General features: G+C 37.8%; 2 long non-coding RNA genes across 3 annotated transcripts; both read left to right on the top strand.

Annotated features, from left to right (window-relative positions):
* Window positions 1-7,622: 7,622 nt before the first annotated feature.
* LOC130593768 (uncharacterized) lies at window positions 7,623-9,669 on the top strand. Its single transcript, XR_008970869.1, has 2 exons — window positions 7,623-7,771; window positions 9,530-9,669. It is a non-coding gene; the product is annotated as an uncharacterized LOC130593768 (long non-coding RNA).
* Window positions 9,670-10,200: 531 nt separating this feature from the next.
* LOC130593766 (uncharacterized) lies at window positions 10,201-18,835 on the top strand. 2 transcript variants are annotated; one of them, XR_008970866.1, is made up of 3 exons: window positions 10,201-11,252; window positions 14,874-15,038; window positions 18,706-18,835. It is a non-coding gene; the product is annotated as an uncharacterized LOC130593766 (long non-coding RNA). The 2 variants fall into 2 exon arrangements; XR_008970867.1 differs by having other exon boundaries at window positions 18,667-18,832.
* Window positions 18,836-19,066: the final 231 nt, after the last annotated feature.

The following is a 19,066-nucleotide window of genomic DNA, read 5'->3' as shown; positions in this document are numbered from 1 at the left end:
TCTGTCACCATTCAGTCTCTTCGTCTCTTGGGGTGTATGTACCTCAAGAACATCAAGTATACAATCTCCTAGTTGTACTGTGATCCTTGAGTACTCTTCTATGTCAGGGACAATAGATAATGGTCTGTGGTGAAACACATAAAGATAGAAGAGTACTGTTTGTCTGCTTTGGCTGCTCCCCAGAAAGTCCTGCTTTGGTTCCTACCCAGAAAGTTCTGCTTTAGAACTCCCTGGCAGAGTCTCGACCCTTGGAGACCTTTCTAGGTATTGCTAGCCATTTCTTCCAAGGTAGGCTGGCCCCCTCCATTGGAATCAGTGTGCATGTTTGTCAGTATAAAAGCCTGAGCCTCATGCGATTCAGGGGAGGCAGAACCTCATACCACCCAGGTCAGTGTTGCCTCCACGGGGATGCCCGCTAAAGTTGAGCCTGCCACCTCGCATTGCGATGATGAGTCTTGGAGCTGGTTTCCTGATTGTCTTCACAGGGTCCTTGGGGTTGGTAAGATAACCAAACATCAGAAGTATCCTTTACCGTATCCTTTACTATCTCTATATTTTCCCATATTAATAAACTAGTTGTGAGTTCCCTGTTTGTCTCTTGTTTTCTCTCACCTGGAATCCTCGAACTCTGGAACATCTTCCAAAGTAAAAGATGTTATATATACAACATAATTTGAAATTTTAGTGTTACTTGACCTACCAAAGAAGAAGGTCCTCTTTTTAAGGAGCTGATGTTGCTATGGAGTGTCAAGTCCTTCCCCTCCCTGATGGAATAACTAAGGAGACAACGTATGGTTGAATTCAGACAGCTTTGTACTATTTGTTTTTCCTTGATGGAAGCTGCCTGAATCCTGAAAGATTTCTTGTGTTTGTTCCCTCAGTTAAGCTCCTTTTGCTCTTGTTCTAAAGTCAGAAGCCTCTGCTGAGCATTGTTGTCATGATCTGAACTGCATTTGTACCCAAGGGTGTTCTGAAGTTGTTTAATAACATGTATGTTGTCACAAACATGGGCGCAAGTTTGATACGACTATAATATAATTTTGAGAGGAAAGTGTTACTTCATTTTAAATTCATATGGAAGATTTGGTGCTCTTGGAACACAAGAACTGTAAGTAAAAAAAAAAGTTGACTTTTATTTTCACTTGAATTCTGTCAAAGCCACAGATTGGACTTGTAAAACAACACTTGTATTTCAGCTTGAATTGGTTTTCTTCAGGTTTTTGTCGTGTTCATATGTTGCGTGAACCTTGGGAAGTAGCGTTGCAGGAGCATAGCTGTAGGGTACAGAATTGAAATGCTTGATGGTGAAATGGGCATCTGCACGCACACAGCACATGGATTGATTTCCCCCTCCCCCCCTTGTTTTTAGTGGGACTGATCCAGTGATTTCTGACACTTCAGATTTTTGTGCCACTGGGACGAGACTTCTCCATTGAGTTACTGTAAGATGCATAAAATGTCCTTGAATACTTAGTGCCTGTTTGTAGCCGTTAATTGTGGTAGCAGACTTTGCGTTAAAGCACAGGGACTTATCAAGTGAATAAGGAATTCAGCTAATGAGATTTGTTATTTCTTGGATGTTTTCAATACTGACATTCCTTTGAAGACAGAACAAACTGAAAATCATGAATGGGAACTTGGGTTATCGTCAGTCTTGGACAGCATTTCCACCCCTAGTGGCACCAGTTGTTAATAACCAGTGCAACTCACTCAGTTTTGTAACCAGCAGAACTAAGATCTGGATTAACAAAAGAAACACTAGGCCACTGGAAATCCTGTGGTGTTCATTATGATGTGAATAATCTATTAAGTCAGGATGGTGTGCTATTTTATGTTGCTGGGTAGTTCTGTTACCATCTGTGCCTTTGTGCAAGTAGAGTTATCATGGAATATTTTGTTATTTTAACAAATATGCTAGTGTGAATTGACTCATTTATTAGAATTTCTCATTGGATTTGTAACAATTCATGCAGGAGTCTCGGTGGTTTGTGAGTTAGTGGGCATTTGTAACCTACGTCATGTTGGTAAAATCATACATTCCTCTGTGTCATGCTTAATTTTTGACATGAATTTAGAATCTGAACATTGATAAAATCTTTGAAGAATAAATTATTTAGCACGTATCTTCACTAGAGAATATTTCAGTTTCTGCACACTGCCTCTTACCAATTCTTCCAATACTGCTGGGTCAGTGTGGCTCAGTCTTTACTCCCTCCCATCAGGGATTTATACACATCAGTGAAATCCCCTTGAACCTTCTCAAGGCTAAACAATCCCAGCTCCCTCAACGTCTCGCAAGTCAGATGTTCTAGCCTCTTCATTATCCTGCACTGGACTTGCACCAGTATACCTATGTCTCTTCTATCATGGATCTGAGTCCTGGACCCAGTGCTCCAGCTGTGGTCTTACCAAGGCTGAGTAATGAGGAAGGGTTGCTGCTCTGGGCTTGCTGGCAGTGCTTTTCCTTGTGTAGCACAGGATGCTCTTGACCTTCTATGCTGGAGATGTGCTTTTCTGGCTCATGGTCAACTTGTCCGCCAGTAACCAGAACCCCGAGGTCATTTTGTACAAAGCTCCTTTCCAAACAATCAACCCTCGGACTCTTCTGGCACATGGAATTATTCCTCCCCATGTACAGTGTTTAGTCTATAATTTAAAGTTATGACTTTGTATTTTAAATCTAATTTAGTTTAGGGAGTTTTTTTTCTTTTTGAAATTCATCCTAATTAAGGCAAGTGCTTGCTTTTTGTTCAATGTATATTTTGCAAGGCAGAAGAATGTTCAGAAATCTTGGGAATAATCAAACACAGTTGGAAGGCATTGTTTTGAAAAACTGGCATTTTCCTAACTCTTTGGAATGACATCTCGGAATTAGCATACCCTGAAACCACAGCTGTAGCTCCTTTTTACTCTGTGAGGAGTGATGGTTTTGATCATACATAGACGCTTAGTGGGTTTATAACACAGAGGTGCTCTTGATTTATTGAATAAACAGGAACTCTGTGGAGTTTCAAACTCTGGAACATACCTGATAAGGTTTAAGAAGTTTTCTGTGAAAGTTTAGCTAGTTATGTATATACCAATCTGCAGGAGGAAGGGACTTAAATGTTTGTGTTCCTAAAGTAGTTGTTGATAAGAAAATTTATTGCAAGGCTTGTGAACAGTGCTGCAGAATATAGATAGTTGTACTGTATTTCCTTTTTTCCATCGGTTGCTTCTGTAAATACAAGTTTATTACTTTCCAGTTTTTGATAACCAGCACATACTGGATTTTACATGCATAGCTAATTTATTCATAGGCACCATAATACCTTGAGTTGGTAATTATGTGATATCATAATTAGTCATTATTTTAGCTTTGCTGACAGGGATATGATAAATTATTCATGTTAATCCAAAGACCCAGCATGTTTTCAGATACAGAACAATAAAATTAATTTTGCAAAACTTAGACCAACTTTTTAAAATCAGAAGTAGGACAGAGCTGCTAATTCTGTCGTACTTCTGACAGTGTTTGAAGATTTTAGATAGCGACTGAAGGTAAACTTTGTTGAACAGATGTAGCTGGAGGAATTATTTGAAATTCTGATGTTTACTAGTATAAGGCTCCTTGAATTCTTTGTGAAGCAGGCGTGAAATACAGAAACATTCTTAAAAGTATTAGGTTATGTTAAATGCCATAACATGCAAAGGCGATTAACATAGATGTTAAAGTAAGCATTTGTTAATAACTCTTTCAGTCAGCGCTTTCATTAGAGTGCTAACAGAGCATGGGTGGTAATTCAGGAAACAGATATCCAAAAAGACATATATCCCACTCTAAGAATTTGTAAACATGACAAATCAGCTGACCATTGCTATTTCTTTGGTTTCCAGTCTTAAACTGGAGATGGTGATGATACTATCTAATGTTTCTGAAGCACATACTACTTACGGAGACAATAGCACTAGAGTTGCTAATTACATTAATATACTAGCATACTAATAATTAAGCATTTGCAGAATATTTTGTCTGGATTTTGACGAGCATACAAGGAGATTTCCATTAATAACAAATTGTGTGGGAGTTGCCCTTTGGTTAATGACATCAATGAAATACCTGCTTTTATGTTTGGTAAACTTCCAGTTTAAGTCATTTATAAAGAGACAGATACTTCCATTTTAAGAACAAGTGAGCCTGATAAATGAAGCATCCCTTTAGCAGTCCAGTGTCATGTTTTCTAAGTTTGTTTTAAGCATTGAATTGAACATTAGCAAATGGTGAACAGAAGCAAAGTGAATAGGTAATCTGAGAAGACGAGTTTGTCTGTACTCTTGGGTAGCTGTCACCATTTTCTTGCAATCTGAGTATAGATACCTTTGTGAGGAGAATAGTCTATCAAAGTTGAAGATATGAAATAAAATTGAAAATTGAATTGGAAGGTAATTTTGCTTTCAAATGGTTTGCAAATGTAGATGTTAAGTGTGAAATGAATGCAGTTAATGACTGTAGCAGGGAGAGTTATGCACCTGCTGATCACAGGAATGTTATTATAAATGAGGTTGATTTTCCTGTTGACTACCTTATTTTTCTCAACATGGTCTCATTACTTTTCTAGCACATCTGACCCTTAGATATAAATACTCAAGCACAGACATAATAAAAATGCTTTAACTTTTATATAGGTTTTTTTTTTAGTACACCTTTGAAAATCAAGACATGTGCTGCAGATGTTTCTTGACTTTGTAGGTTTAGCATAGGTTGTGCTTTTTGATAACAGGAAAAAGTTGAGTTTCACCACAAGTATTCTTGTATCATTTTACAAGTGGGAATTCAAATGGTCTAATTCCTGTTGTCTGTATTATTTAAGAAGAGTTTCATCAACCCCTTGGTTTCTTTTCCAAGAAGCAATGTAACTGAAGTCTGAAAGTTACACCAACTCTTCTTCCAGGACGTAAATGATTTTACAGAATTTTAAGACCATCTTTTTCCAATTTTGCCAGTTATTCAGATGTTCCACCTACTTTTTCATGTACTGTATAAATATCTTTATTGTTTTAAATGTAATTATTAACATAAATCTTAAATCTCTTTAGGTTTGATTGTAACTATATATCTAAGGTTTGATGCTTCTTTACAGCACACATACTATCACAAGAACAATCTTATTTTACATTTGCATAACAGAGTCAGATATAAGTGTTTGTATTTTAATCTAAATAGAAGTGCTCAGTGCTGCACTGCACTTTGGAATGTAACTGAGCTGTACATTTACTAATGGCCTTTTTATTGCTGAGGTACCTAATATTTTTCAGGAGAGAGAAAAAACTATTAATATAAATAATAAAATACAAACATACTGAACTAATATTATAAAGTGAATTTAAGTTTTTATTACCAGTTGTTTGGAGATATGCATGACTTCAGTCTAGTCACCTACCTCTCTGTTGTAGCATCATCTAAAGCAACCTTCTACATTGAGAATTACAGAGCTTGAGATTCAGCAGGAATAGTATTTGTGCTTCAGCACTCAGGTTATTGCAACTGTGTGGTTCCTAAGGACAGTTGCTTAGCTCCACACATAGCAAGGAGACTTAGGGATTTCAAGCAACCACTACTTCAGTTCTTTAGAGTTCTTTATTACCTTAATCTCCTATCAAGGTTTAGACAGAGTGGAGATTTCTGATAACTACATCCGTAGATTTTCCATCAAAGGGCATATGAGAAGCAAAGTGATGAATGGAACTAAGTCTTGAAAAGTAGGATTAAGTCCACCATGTAAGACACTTTGAGGTCTTCTGATGAAATAACTTTTCAAGGGCTTGATGTTATTATTCATACATCCATAAATATGTGCAGATGACTCAGAAATCTGCTATGTCAAATGACAGCAGTGGTGAGGATGTAATGTTCTTCCCCTGGCACGCCAGTGAAATTTTTGCCTTCGAAGTGCATGTGACTAGACTAACTGCTAGTCTTGCAAGGTGAAGCAGCTAGTAGACTCCTCCACCGTGTTTTTATTTGCCCACCCATGTTATGAAGATTAATAGGTTAAACATTGGATGGTCTCCAGGGGAGAGGAAAGAATCAAGAAGTTCTGGAAGGCTTAGGGCTTTGTTTGATATGCATAATGATCTTAATGAGTGTGGGGAAACAAGAAGGTGCTGCTGTATCTTTATTACGTGTGCTGGTAGAACTTTTTTGATCTTTACATACTTGCAGTGTATTTTGTACTGCTCTTGGCTGAACTCTCAGATTGCCAGAATAGCTCAAGTATGTAACTTGCTCTGGAGTTAATGCCCTCCTAAACTGACCTAAGGAAACCTAAGAAGATTTTAGGGTGTTTGTCTGCAGATTTTGGGTGGCAACATTTCATTAGCTAAGCTACAAATAGTTGAAAAAGTGTCTTCAGTGATAAAAAAATCTACAGGGCTTTCTCACAATTTCAAAGTAAACCCCAGCATTTAAATATAATGATTATGTCTAAAAACACTAACTAGTGACAGAAAGTTTATTGTAATAATGTGTCATCTTCTCAAAGGGGCTGGTAATTAGAGAGGAGTACCCATCTGTTAGAAATAGTCTTGTTCAAAAATAATAGGTAAATTAATCATTACTTCCCCATACAGATTGCAGCCTCTAAAGTAATGTCTGTTCTCTGGTATAATAAAGTAGAACTGCTGGGGGATATCAAGGTTGTGCTGCTGTTGTGGTTTAACCCCAGTAGGCAGCTAAGCCACGCATAGCAGTGCTCTCACTGTCCGTTCCACTTCTTGTACTCCCAGCCTCCTTGCTGGCAGGGCAGTATAAGAAGCAGAGAAGGCCTCGATGGTGTGTAAGCTCTGCTCAGCAACAATGAAAACATCTCTATGCTACCAACACACTTTTCAATGCAAATCTAAAACACAGGTCTGTATAAGTTACTTTGAAGAAATTTCCCTCTATGCCAGCTGAAATCAGTACATCTGTTCACAAGAGTTGAATGAAACAGGACAGAAAAATGAGCCTCTTTATTGATTTAAAGGAAACCTAATCTTTGTGATCATGGCTGTGGTCTGAATCTGTTAGAAATGTCCTTGGTGGTGTTGTCAGATGACCTGAAGAGTGAGCAATAAACTTCAGGGATATAATTTACATTTGAAGATTGTGTGCTCAGAAAGTAATTCAGACAATGTCTTGTGTCTCTGTCTTTAAGCTGACAAGAGTCTATATGAAATGACGGAGATATTTTTAGGAAAGGAAAGCAAATAATGTTTTTCTAGTTAGTGTGTGACAGTTTGTCCCAAGATAACGCAAGCTTAAGGGGCAGAAACGAGCATGATTATTAAAGGCTACTCGGTTCTCGATTCATACAAATTGATTTCTTTTGTAATCTGAAGGGCTGTGGAAAGCTAGTAAAGGGTGTAGATTGTTGAAATAAAATTAGCATGTAAAGTGGTTTTCTATGTGCAGGAATATAGCCACCAATTTTGAATTGGAGAAAGAAATCTTACTACTCATCTTGTAAAAGCAGTAATTCTCAAATTCTGTATTTGCCATCACTGACACAAAGGTTCTGTGTATGAATAGATGTGTTTATGATAAAAAGATATCTTAGCCAAAGATATTGGATTGAATTGAATTGAATTGAATTGACAAACATCTGTTCCATTCTCTCCTGCTTTTTCTTTTATAGGATAACTGATTTAGGAAGTATTAAAAGAAGATTGTATTTATCAGCAGTCCACAAGGAGTTGTCTGTGACCCCTTTTGCATGCAAAAATTCCACTGTTTACAATGAAACGCAGAATAGTAAGTAACTTGGGAATATTTCTTGGACTGGGGTTGAGCACAGGCTTTTCACCAGAAACATTTTATGGAAGTTTATAGATCTGTTGAAATTACTGTTTGGTTTATAATTCAGTTCCTGCTCATTCAAGGCAGATGTGTATGTCCTTCCTGCTGGGTAGTATCAGAACCACTTAATACTGCAACTTTTCTACTCTTCTACATCTGGAGTTCATTCCCATTTTGCAAGATTAATGTTGCTTGTGATGTATTTATTCCTTACTTCCGCTGTCTATTTAGCCTCTGTAATTTCTCTATGTCCCTGATAATTCTTCATTATAGTGCTCCTTTTTGTCTGTACTTTACCATGTAGTGAGCTTTTATTATGCTCACTGGAGCTGCAGGTAAACTATAGGTGATGGCTACTTTCCTGTGCTTCAGATTCTTCCAGATTTTGGCACATATAAAGCAATGTGTATGACAAACTAATAAAAACAAGCTCACAGCCATCGTCATCTCCCTGTTCTACTCTTCCACACCCAGCCACAACATAATAGCTGTCAGAATACAAAACCTGATGGTTACCACATAACCTTGTAAAGACTCAAGTCTCAAATACTGATTTAGAAAATAACATGGAGATGAGTATACTTAGAGTTCAAATATTTTACAATGTAAGTGTGCACCAAGAAAACTAGATAGCATCTGGTATACTAAGCAGATCTGGATTTAAGGCTAAGCATGAGAGAATATCTTACAAAAAAACTCTGAAGTTATGACTTCTTTTAGAGTAGTTTTGGTGGAGGCAGCTGTGATAATTTGGTTGATTTTTTTTTTTTTTTTTCTGGTAGGATTTTTTTTATGAATGAATACATATCAGATCATACCCCTGAAATTCAAGATCCACTACAATTAAATAATTTTTTCTTCCATATAATTTCATTTAGTTGGCCTTGGTGCCAGACTAGCACAGATGTCTCAGGATTAAAGTATGCATTAATGTCCACCACATTAAAGTCAATCAGAATATGAACTTCAGGTTTGTATTTTAATTTAGATAATAACATTAATGAGAGATCCATCTAAATGCTCTGATCAGTTCTAATGACAAAATATTTTAATAACCTTAATGCTTGACCAACCTTGAAGACTAGGTCTTTATTTCTTAGTATGTCTGAATACGTATCTGTCTCTTTTACATGGTTATCTGCCTTTTTATTGTTGCTTTTACTTAAAAGAAGTTTGCTGCTTTCAGTGATTAGATAGATAGTGTACACAAGAAGTAGTTTGAAGATATTATGATACACTGATATACATAATATACATTTTCCTGATATTTTTCAGTGTGGAAGGGGTGCAAGCTTTGGAGAGGTCTTTTTTGTTTTATGAATCTCAGAAACAAATCTTCAAAGACTCTCAAACTCTAGCCTCTGGAGTACTTAAGCTGTAGTAACTTTAACTTATGAAGTAATGCTGAGTAACAAATTCTTTTCTGTGGAAAACCCTTAATGAGTATACTTTCTTACAAGTTAGCTGCAAAACATATTGTAGATGTGCTAGTTGGGCTGGCAGTCGCTAGGTTGTATATACTGATTTGTATAAGTAATAGCTGTACGTGCAAATATAGCAATATATTTTCTATTATCAAAATGTGCACTGTTAATTGCAACTTGTGAAAATCTAATACTTAACAGAGATGTTGTTTATAGAGAACTCTACACTAAAACTCTTCTGCAATGATTAGTGTTTGGGTTTTATTAAAGAGTATTGTTTCTCTTCTAGTGGTGCAATATGTGTATTGACTTGGTAGGATTCACCAGTGAAATATTCAGAGGAGCTGCCTTCCAGTCTTTGGATGGAATTAGTATTTCAGCTAGCTGTAAACTGAGAAAGATCTTCACTTTAAAATCCAAGCCTCAAGACGCAGCTGAGAAAGGTGGTGTGTTACAATTACTATGTAGTCTTAATCATAACTGTTCGTATTAAAATCAAAAGCTTCTTAGTCATCAGATTGGCAGTTTGAAAGATTACATGATTTCATGAAAACTGAAGTGGTAGCACAGCATATAGAATCTGCTAGTGTTGGGCTTTAGGCAACTAGTTAAATGTATGTGTACTCCTCTGTTTTAAACGTTGACTTCCTTAGAAGTATTTTGTTAAAGAAATTCTGGCAAGATTTATCAAGTAGGGAGCTTGTTTTAATGAGGGTACATTAAGCTGATAGAAATCTGGTTTTGGCCAAGAGAAGAGTGTCTGAAAGTAAAAAGAAAAACTTAGCATTTGCTGTTTGCTTTCTTAGTTTTGGACATAAGCAGCTGATGAAAGATTGCTTCCTTAAATAATCCAAGGCAAAACTGTAACAAAACAGTATTACAAGAAACAGAACTATGGAACTATCATAAATGCCTCTCTGAGATTTTTTAGTCCCTATATCCTAACATGTCCTTTTGTTCATTGGAACCATAATATTGGTGGTGAACTGAAAAATGAGATATTATATTTGTAATAGAGCAGGATATTGGTCAAAGTTTGACCAGTCTCCAGACTAGCAGCATAATCCTGGATTTCTGTTTTCCAGGGGAGAGTTTCATTCGGCGCTGACAGTTGCAGTAATAGAGGAGGAAATGAAAAAGCACAGCTGGCACTTTCTTGTTTTTAGAGGAGCCCCAGGTATGGCTCAACTTCAATTTCACTCAAATTTTCATTTTGTGGCTTTGATAGAGTACACCTGAAAAAAGGCTTCTGGCTTCTGAAGGATAGATAGTTAGCAGTATTCTAAGTATAACAAAAAGTATCTTCCACTTGGAACACCTAAATAAAGGAGAGTATGTGATCATTGTGATTTCTCCTCTTTGTTGGTGAGGTTGGAAAAGAAAAATTACTTCAAAAAATGGCTGCAAAGAGAATCTGGTAAATTCTCAGCAGAAATTGCAGTTAGAGACCTCACTGGCTTTCATTTAATTTAATTCTGTTGGTGCATAGTTTTCTCTCTTCCATTCTAAACAGTTTTTGAAATGTGCGTAAATGTTCTAAATGAGTTCCAGAATTGCATAATGTACTTAATGAGTAGGCAGCTTTAATGAACTGTATGCATGGTAAAATAACTGCAGTTTTAATTGCTGGATTATCAATTCTATGATTATTGCACAGCTGGTGAGCATTAGTGTTTTCTGTATGCTTATTTTCTTATCTAGGCAAGTCATAGAATTGTTGGAAAAGACTTTTCAGGTCAAGTCCAGCTGTTAACCCAGCACTGCCAAGTCCACCCCTAAACTATGTCCCTCAGTACCACAGATACATGTCTTTTAAATACCTGCAGGGGTAGTGAAACCACCGCTTCCCTGGGCAGCCTGTTTCAATGCTTGACAAACCTTTCAGTGACCAGTTTTTTCCTGATATGCTGTCTAAACCTCCCTTGGAACAACTTGAAGCCATTTCCTCTTGTTCTGACACTTCTTACTTGGGAGAAGAGACCAACCCCCACTTCGCTGCAACCTCCTTTCAGGTAGTTGTACAGGGTGAGAAGGTCTCCCCTGGGCCTTCTCTTTTCTAGACTAAACCCACACTGTCATTTAGAAACTTACTGTTCCAGGTTTGTAGGATTCCCATGTACAAAGACTGGACACCAAACACAGTGTAGACAATCAAATGCTCCGGTCTATTTACTGAGTTATTAGTGCAAAGCAAATATATATATATATATTAATGCAAAGCAGGTTACATACATACCAACCCCTGGTTGCATGGGATACCGCTGAGCAGGAGAAGGAGGTGGAACATGTTGCCTGGTCAGAGTGGTGGTAGGCAGCGAGTCATCAGGGAGTCCCCCAGATCAAGATGCGCATCTGGTCTTTTCACCTGTCCATCCCTGCACCGGTCCTTATATCCCACCTCAGGCTGTAGTGGAAAATTACCAGTTGCAACCTCAGCGCACATGTGGCCAGGATGCGAACAGATGTTTACTGGTATAAGACTCCCTTTTACTAGCAGCAGTGTTAACTCGCCTGTTTTCAAGGTCATGTTCCCACAACCCATACCAATCAGTACTTTTCTATTTTTGTGTGTTTCATCACGGACCATTATCTGTTGTCACTGACACATGCCACCCTGTGGTCCGTGGTTGGAACACACCAATATTTTTCCATCCATACTACAGTTTTATATAATATACTGTCTATAAGGGCATGGGTTAGCCCTAAAAGACAAGGAGCACAACGTAAAATACATAAAACCCCAATACCTATTACCACTAATAATATAACAGCTTTTCACAGCCAGTCCCATCCCCATGTCCATCCCTGAAAGGGGTTCCACCTGGTGTTTTCTGCTAGCTGGCTAGTGAGGGTCCTTAACTTTTGTATTTGTGCATGTATTGAACTGGAGTAGTCACTTAAATTCTTGCAACATAACCCATCAAAGTCTTCACACCCATGCTTACATACTAAAATCAAAGATCAGTTGCTGCTGTATTTTATTTTGCACAATCAAGGCAGTGAGCACTTTGGCTTTGGTTCTTCGCAAATTGGTAACAAATCTCCATACGATATGGAGGAAAAGCAAAGCAAAACAGTGATGTCCAGGCTCCAAAACAAGATTTCACCAATGCATTGGCCAGATACACTGGGAGTCTTGGGAACCTGGAGATAGATGTTGTTACTTCCAAAGACACAGTCCTTGGCTTTCTTTATCCCTTTTTCTGCTTAAGGAATCTTAAATCACCCAAGAGCAGCTTCTTGACATTAGCTTTTGAGAATAGAAGATTCAAATATGATAGTTATTTATTATATTATTATTACTTATAATAGTTAATTATGCTAACGATGAAACCTGCTTTAGATGACCCTGCTTGAGCAGGGGATTTAGACTAGATCATCTCTTGTGCCAACCACTGGCTAGTTGGCCTGCCCATCCCTCCTGGATGGCCCTCTTATAACAGAGGAGGCCATCCCTCACATCAAGTTCTGGCGTGGCATGTATCCCCACTGCTCAACACGTGCTGGGTTGTAGCCAGCAGTGGAGCTAAAGGTTCTTCTTGGTGGCAAATGCAGAGGCAACCCAGTCTTGTCCTTGATTATGGTAGGAGGTATTTGGCCAACCTCAGTCCTTGCACCTTGTCAATGCAGGGTTCCACCTGCCTCATCCAGTAACAAGTCGCTACTATGGCAAAACATACACAGATTTACGTTAGCAGCATAACTACCACAGGGTGCACCAGTGTGATGAAGATGCTGGTGGCAGTGGGGGACCAGACAATTTCCCACCAGTGGGGTTCTCCCACCCTCTAAACAGTACCATCGTATTACAGTCCTTCTGGCTTCTGCCTTAGCATTTTCTAGCAGCTGCAGTAAATTTGCATACTCTGACATCTCTTTTACAAGTGACAAATCCATATGGTACAAGGAGTAGTTTCTTATTAGCAACTGGCTAGTAAATACAGGTGATTTATACACAAAATCAAAGCCTCTAATCATAGCTACGTTGCAAGCACACATATTCAAGTCATTACTTTTCAGTTGCGCCCAAGTGATGTTTTGCAAATCATCCCTTTTTCTCTTCCTCTGTCTCATTCTGCTCAGGGTCTTCAAGGTCAGCTCCTGCAGCTGAGGCATTGGGTTCTTCAACTTGTCTGTCCAGCTCATGGTATGGCTTGACAGACTTTGCAGGCGGCCACCACGGACCTGTAGGTAGGAGGACACAAACATACCTCTCCCCCAAGTTATCAGTTCCACTGGCCCTTTCCATTTCTGTGGGCCCAAAGGATCACAATACCACAGTCGTCTTTAAGCCATGAGGATTTACACCCATGGCAAATGAGAATTGAGCTGTTGACTGACAGTCAGGGCAAGACCTGACAAAATCTGCTTTGCTTGAGAAGAAAACAGGTTAAACTGTCTCCTTAAAGCAGAAGCATTCTGATGGAAAAAAAAGGAATGTGAAGCAGCTGCAGAAGTAAACTCTGCAGTGTTAACAGTCAGGGAGTCAGCTATGTCATTACCCACACTTAAAGGGCTACGCAGGTTGGAATGTGACCTAATATGACCAATAAAACAGAATAATTAATGCAGCAGCCAATACAGAAGCCCTACGAACCTCTGCTCTGACATCCTGACACGTCCCAACAAACTCAGCAGTGTCTGTAAATTTTCCTCTGGCTGGGGCTAGCACAGCCCCGCAGTCCTCACCAGCACCCTCATATACTAGCCAAAATAAAAGTGTATGAGCAGCCCTGTGGCCATCAATCTGCCTTTTTATAACATTGTCCAGTAGGTCTTTAAAAGAAACATAAGGTTCCTGAGACCACCCAGCTAACACCCATGAAAGTAGTCTCCCCCCTGATCCAAGCGCTCGCCTCCAGGCCTGAACAGCCACACGGCGGCCTGCTGGAACACCAGAGGGTTTAGATCTGAGCTATGAAGCCAAACAGAAACCACATAAATCACAGTGACTGTCTTCAGTCACTATAAATTCCGTTCTATATACAATGACACCTCAGGCTGTTTCCCAGCCCAGCCTTGCACCCATGCACACAAACACTCTCTGGCCTGCTCAAGACTCAGGTGCACTATCAGCAGTTCTTCTTTAATTATCTGCATAGCAGGACACAGGATGGCTAGTGGTTTTTTCTATCTCCTCCTTTCCTACTTTTCCCTTATTGTGAACCGCTTTGTCCAAGCCCAGCCCTAGTAGATCCCCTAATTGGCTTAACTTTTCAAACACCTGTTCAATGGGGTTTCCTTGTTCTGATAGTAGGATGGGTATAAGATATGCCTTCCATGCTGGTGGACATAGCTCTAAAAGTGTGTTCCATGTTCTGGGAATTAAGGGCTGTTGCATATAAAGCTTGGGCGATCCCACTAAGATGGCTAGTTTCATGCCCTCTGCTTTAAGTAATTGGCAGGCTAGCCACAGAGTGGTCCAACCCCTTGGGTTTCACCATGGACCATTATCTTTTGTTACTGATACACATCTGTCTTAAAAGTGAAAACTGCAACAAAATTTTCAAATTGGTGTAATCTATTAAATAGTTACAACCGTATGAACTGAAACATGTGGAACCTAACAAATAACTTAAGTCGAATTTAATTCTCTTGTGTCATCTGAGTGAAGTTCATGTGTTTGATTCTAGCTATGTGTGGTGCTCCAGTTACGCCATGTGAGCCCACAGATGTTGTTCCTCCAACCTGCCGGCTAAATAAAGATGTGCCGCAAGTTACACAATTGCTGACCCTCACTAAAATTCACAAGTCGGAAATAAAATGCAGGACACATCCAGTAAGACTGCAAGAAACAGGTATTCTGTTGTACTAAAATATGGTGTTTCACGAGACAGACTCAAGTTGATGAGGAGATTCGAATTCCCCTTTATTGCAACCAAGCCCTTTTTATCCTCCTGTTTGTTACTTTCCCAACTTGCACATACATACAGTGTTCAATCTTATTGGCCCCTCTCCAGGTAAATAGTCCAATCACAATGCTCTCCCAACCCCCACATGGTCAGCTGAGACTCCAGCTTTTTTTGACCTTCCCTGGCCTTCAGTGCCCCAACTCATCACTGCAGGGCTTGTCAAGCACCAAGGCCTCAGAGCTCATTCCCAAACTTTTTCATGCAAATCTTATTGCCTTCACTCTCCACATTAAAATACTGTGACTATGATCTATACTGTATGTGTACAAATAGTGTGGGGTTTTCTGTGAAACTGTAAGAGTTCCAGTGCCTTACAAACTATGGCAACTCTAGCATAGGTGTACTAACATGAGCACAGACACATCTGTCCTATAGTTTGAGATCTGTGGGCAGCCTGAACGCTTCTAATAAGTTCAAAAAATCCCATTTTGAAAAAAATACTGTTGAAAAAAATCCCATCTTTTTCATCATTTCATTGATTAGAATTATAAATATATCAAAAATACCATTTCCTCACTCCCAGGATATTACTTTTTTTGTAGATAAGTTATTCTGTAGATCCATTTGCAACAGTAAATATCCTAAATATGTGCAAGGACTTCTTAAAAAAGTGAGTTATAATGGATTTTAAAATGAGAATATTTTGTATGCGCCATTGATGTGCTTTATGGAGAACTAATAATTTTGCCCCTTTCAAAATACTGAATTGATATTTTCAGCTTAAACTTGAGAAGTACATAAACAACTCACTGCTAGAGCTTAGAAAAATACTCAGGTGAACTCTCTCTTTATAGGCACCCTCTTTCTTGTGTACTTTTGTTACGTTACTATTGGCTTCTGTACAAAACACAAGGCTAAGCCTTTAATTTGGCCCATAGAATAATTGCAATGTCTTACTAAAGTTTTTAATGTACCATCTTTTATGAGTCACAGATTGATCATACAAGGCACTAGAACATCTTTAGAGAAGGAGGTAAGTCTGAAGTAGCTTAGAAATGGTTCTGAACAAGCAAATTCATTTCAGAATCCACTTCCAATACATCTTAGTTGGTGTAGGCAATGTTAGAAGTGGTGCTGCACGTGAGGAAGACACATTTGTATTCCACTGTGCTCAGTATTTTCTTGGTCTTGAGGATTCTCATCTTCAGTGTTTGAATTCAGTAAATAATAATTTCCACCATTTCTGTTAAAATGCTCTGGAAATACATGTGCAAAGTATTGACCAAAGGAATAACATAAATTACAGGGAACAGTAACTACTGGTGAAGTTTAATACCATAAAAGACAAGACTGTCACAGACAACAATAGTATTTAAGGTGTAGCATCTCATGAAACTCTAAAGAAAAAATAAACTTTGAAAAAGTATTTTTTGAGAACAACCTGGATAATATGAAAAGTTTAAGAAAATGTTTTAAACTCCTTTTCTTCTGCTTTTACCACAATATGGAAAAAACCAGCAGCATCATAAAGATTTTATCATCCCCACTAAGCTACTGTGCTGATGCTGGTTTAAGTTGTTAACTTTAGGTACTTCATATGTCTGTCTTTATGTACTTCATTAGTAAAGGCATTACAGCAGCTGAAATTAATAGCAGGGGATTTAAATTTTTGCATAAAGTAAGACCCTTATACGTTTACTTATATAAATTACATTCAGCTTTTTTTAACATGTCCCATTTTTGTAATACTAATGGGGAAATAATATTTTTAGAATATTATTGTCCTGCAAGCAGTAAAGCCAAAGTTCCTTTGTGAATTTTGATTCTAAATTTGCTTTTGAAATAGCAGAAGAAACTCTGGAATTCAGTTTCTCAGTGTCTCTGTTCAAAAATCAATGCTTCTTGTCTGAATTGTCAAAATAGAAGGGACTGTACATCTTAAATGGGTACAATAGTGTGAATGATAGATCTAAACAGAATAATGAATGTCCATTTAAAAAACAGCTCAGGTTTTATTGTCCAGACTAGAAAGATCTATAGCTTTTAGGTATATGTAGTAAAATAATCAACAATAACATCTTTGGCCTGTATGAGAGGAAATGCCTTCAGTTTAATCTTTATTTCTAATCCAATTTTAAGAACATAGCATGTTCTTCCAGACATGTTTTTCAAATTGCTGAAGTTGGCCTTTTTGAAAATGGAAGCTTTGTTATATTTAAGTAAATTTTAATTGGGAAATGTTCTTTTTATCTACTAAACTTTGTTTCTTTGATAATCAAAAGCCTGAATTATTTTTAGTATCATCAACTTTTAATGACATATTATTTCATTATGCCATCAACACTCTGTTATGGCTAGATGTAGATAATTAATTGCAGTCAGTTAATGTGTTCATAAAGAGAGATTTTCATGCAAATCAGCTTTTATAAGTGGAGGTAACAACATTCCAAGGTAGTCAGCAAATTAAATGAATTGATGTTAAGCCAGTCCTAGTGAAACAGCAGCTGTTAGCTGCAACCAAATGTCACATCAGGAAAAAGGGGAGAAGGTAATGGGAGAAAGTGGCTTCTTTTGTGCTTATTAGTACAGTAAATTATGTTATTTGGTGGCTAATGTATGATACCTTACTTATGACACTGAAAATAAAGCTGATCTTGAAAGAAGATTAAATAAGTGTATGAGAAATTCTTAGGAGAATCAACAAAAAGTTTTGTTTCTACTCATTGCTTTGTGGAGGTGTCAGATCTCTAAAGTGAGATAGCAATTTAACACTGAAGTTATAGCAAGAAAAAATCTTCAGACATTATAAATTAATGTGAGGTTACCCTTTTTATCAGCTCTGGAAAGGAGAATTCACTGACAATCTTGGTAGTATTAAAAAATAGGAAACTAGATATTAGATGAAGTTCCACATCACGTGATAAAAGGAATGTGTAATCCTTTCCGTGTTCTTCCTTCTTTTGGAGCATTCACTTGTGTTCCATGTTTACTTCATGTTTGTTGTCCTGAGTGGTTGGAGTTTTCTGTGCTTGAAACTAATTATCAAAATGCACCTGTGTGTTAAACAGTAAAGGAAAAGTGAAAAGTGTAGAAGGTTTTAACAGGAATAGAGTATGTTTGCAATATTAGAGATCAGCCCTGATAACAGAGTAGATTCAGTCATTTCATAAAGCAAGCAACATGTAAATAGTTCTCATCTGAGCTGTGAGTGATATCTTGACAGTCTTGCTTAAGTTTTCCTGTTTTTAAGTTTTCCTGTTATTTATTTATTCTGTTATGTATTAATCAGAGTTGGCTTTTCTTCCTGTCAGAAATGATGGTTTAATTAGTTCTAAAGAAATAATGCAGATAATTTTGTTACAAATAACCCCATTTTAGAGAAAGCTTGTATGTTGAAACATGTCTATAAAATGTGCATTTGCTATTCCTGCATATTTCTAGGGATTGTGCTATAAGGGAGCGTAACTTTTATAGATATTTTGTATTCATAATTATTTCTCTCAGTTGATTTGAAGAAATGAATATTCATTCTCTCTAAGTAGTGCAATTCTTGTAGAACTATTATTTTTCTTAGGTAGCTCAATTAATTGAGGACATCACAATATACGCACAGGTAAAACCCGGGATGTATCATATATTGCATTTGGATCAAAGATCCTTGGGCCACCTCCATCTTCAAACAGAGGAGTTAGTACAAGGGTATCTGGAGAGGTAAGGAGGCTTAAATTACAACAGAACTGCTGACAAGCAGAGTCACACTAAAGGTTTTTTTAAGAGCTGTGGGATTATGTCCAGAGCATTGTGTTTGGTTGTGGACCTCCAGAATAAGAGATACTGTAACATCCAGTGGAGGGCAAGTGAAACTCTTGATCATTTTGCAGACTTCTGCAAGCCTTTTCTTGTAACTGCTGTGGTTTGCCTTTCTTCTATGCCTAGTGTTAAATTTTTACTTCCTTGTGACTGTCATATTCCTG

Source organism: Pezoporus wallicus, unplaced genomic scaffold (genome assembly GCF_028554395.1).
Source record: "Pezoporus wallicus isolate ANWC-B61680 ecotype Strahan unplaced genomic scaffold, APGP_CSIRO_Pwel_v1 contig_8237, whole genome shotgun sequence".
Lineage (NCBI taxonomy): Eukaryota > Metazoa > Chordata > Aves > Psittaciformes > Psittacidae > Pezoporus > Pezoporus wallicus.
Note: the sequence above shows the minus strand (reverse complement) of the source record. Positions and strands in the feature narration are given on the sequence as shown.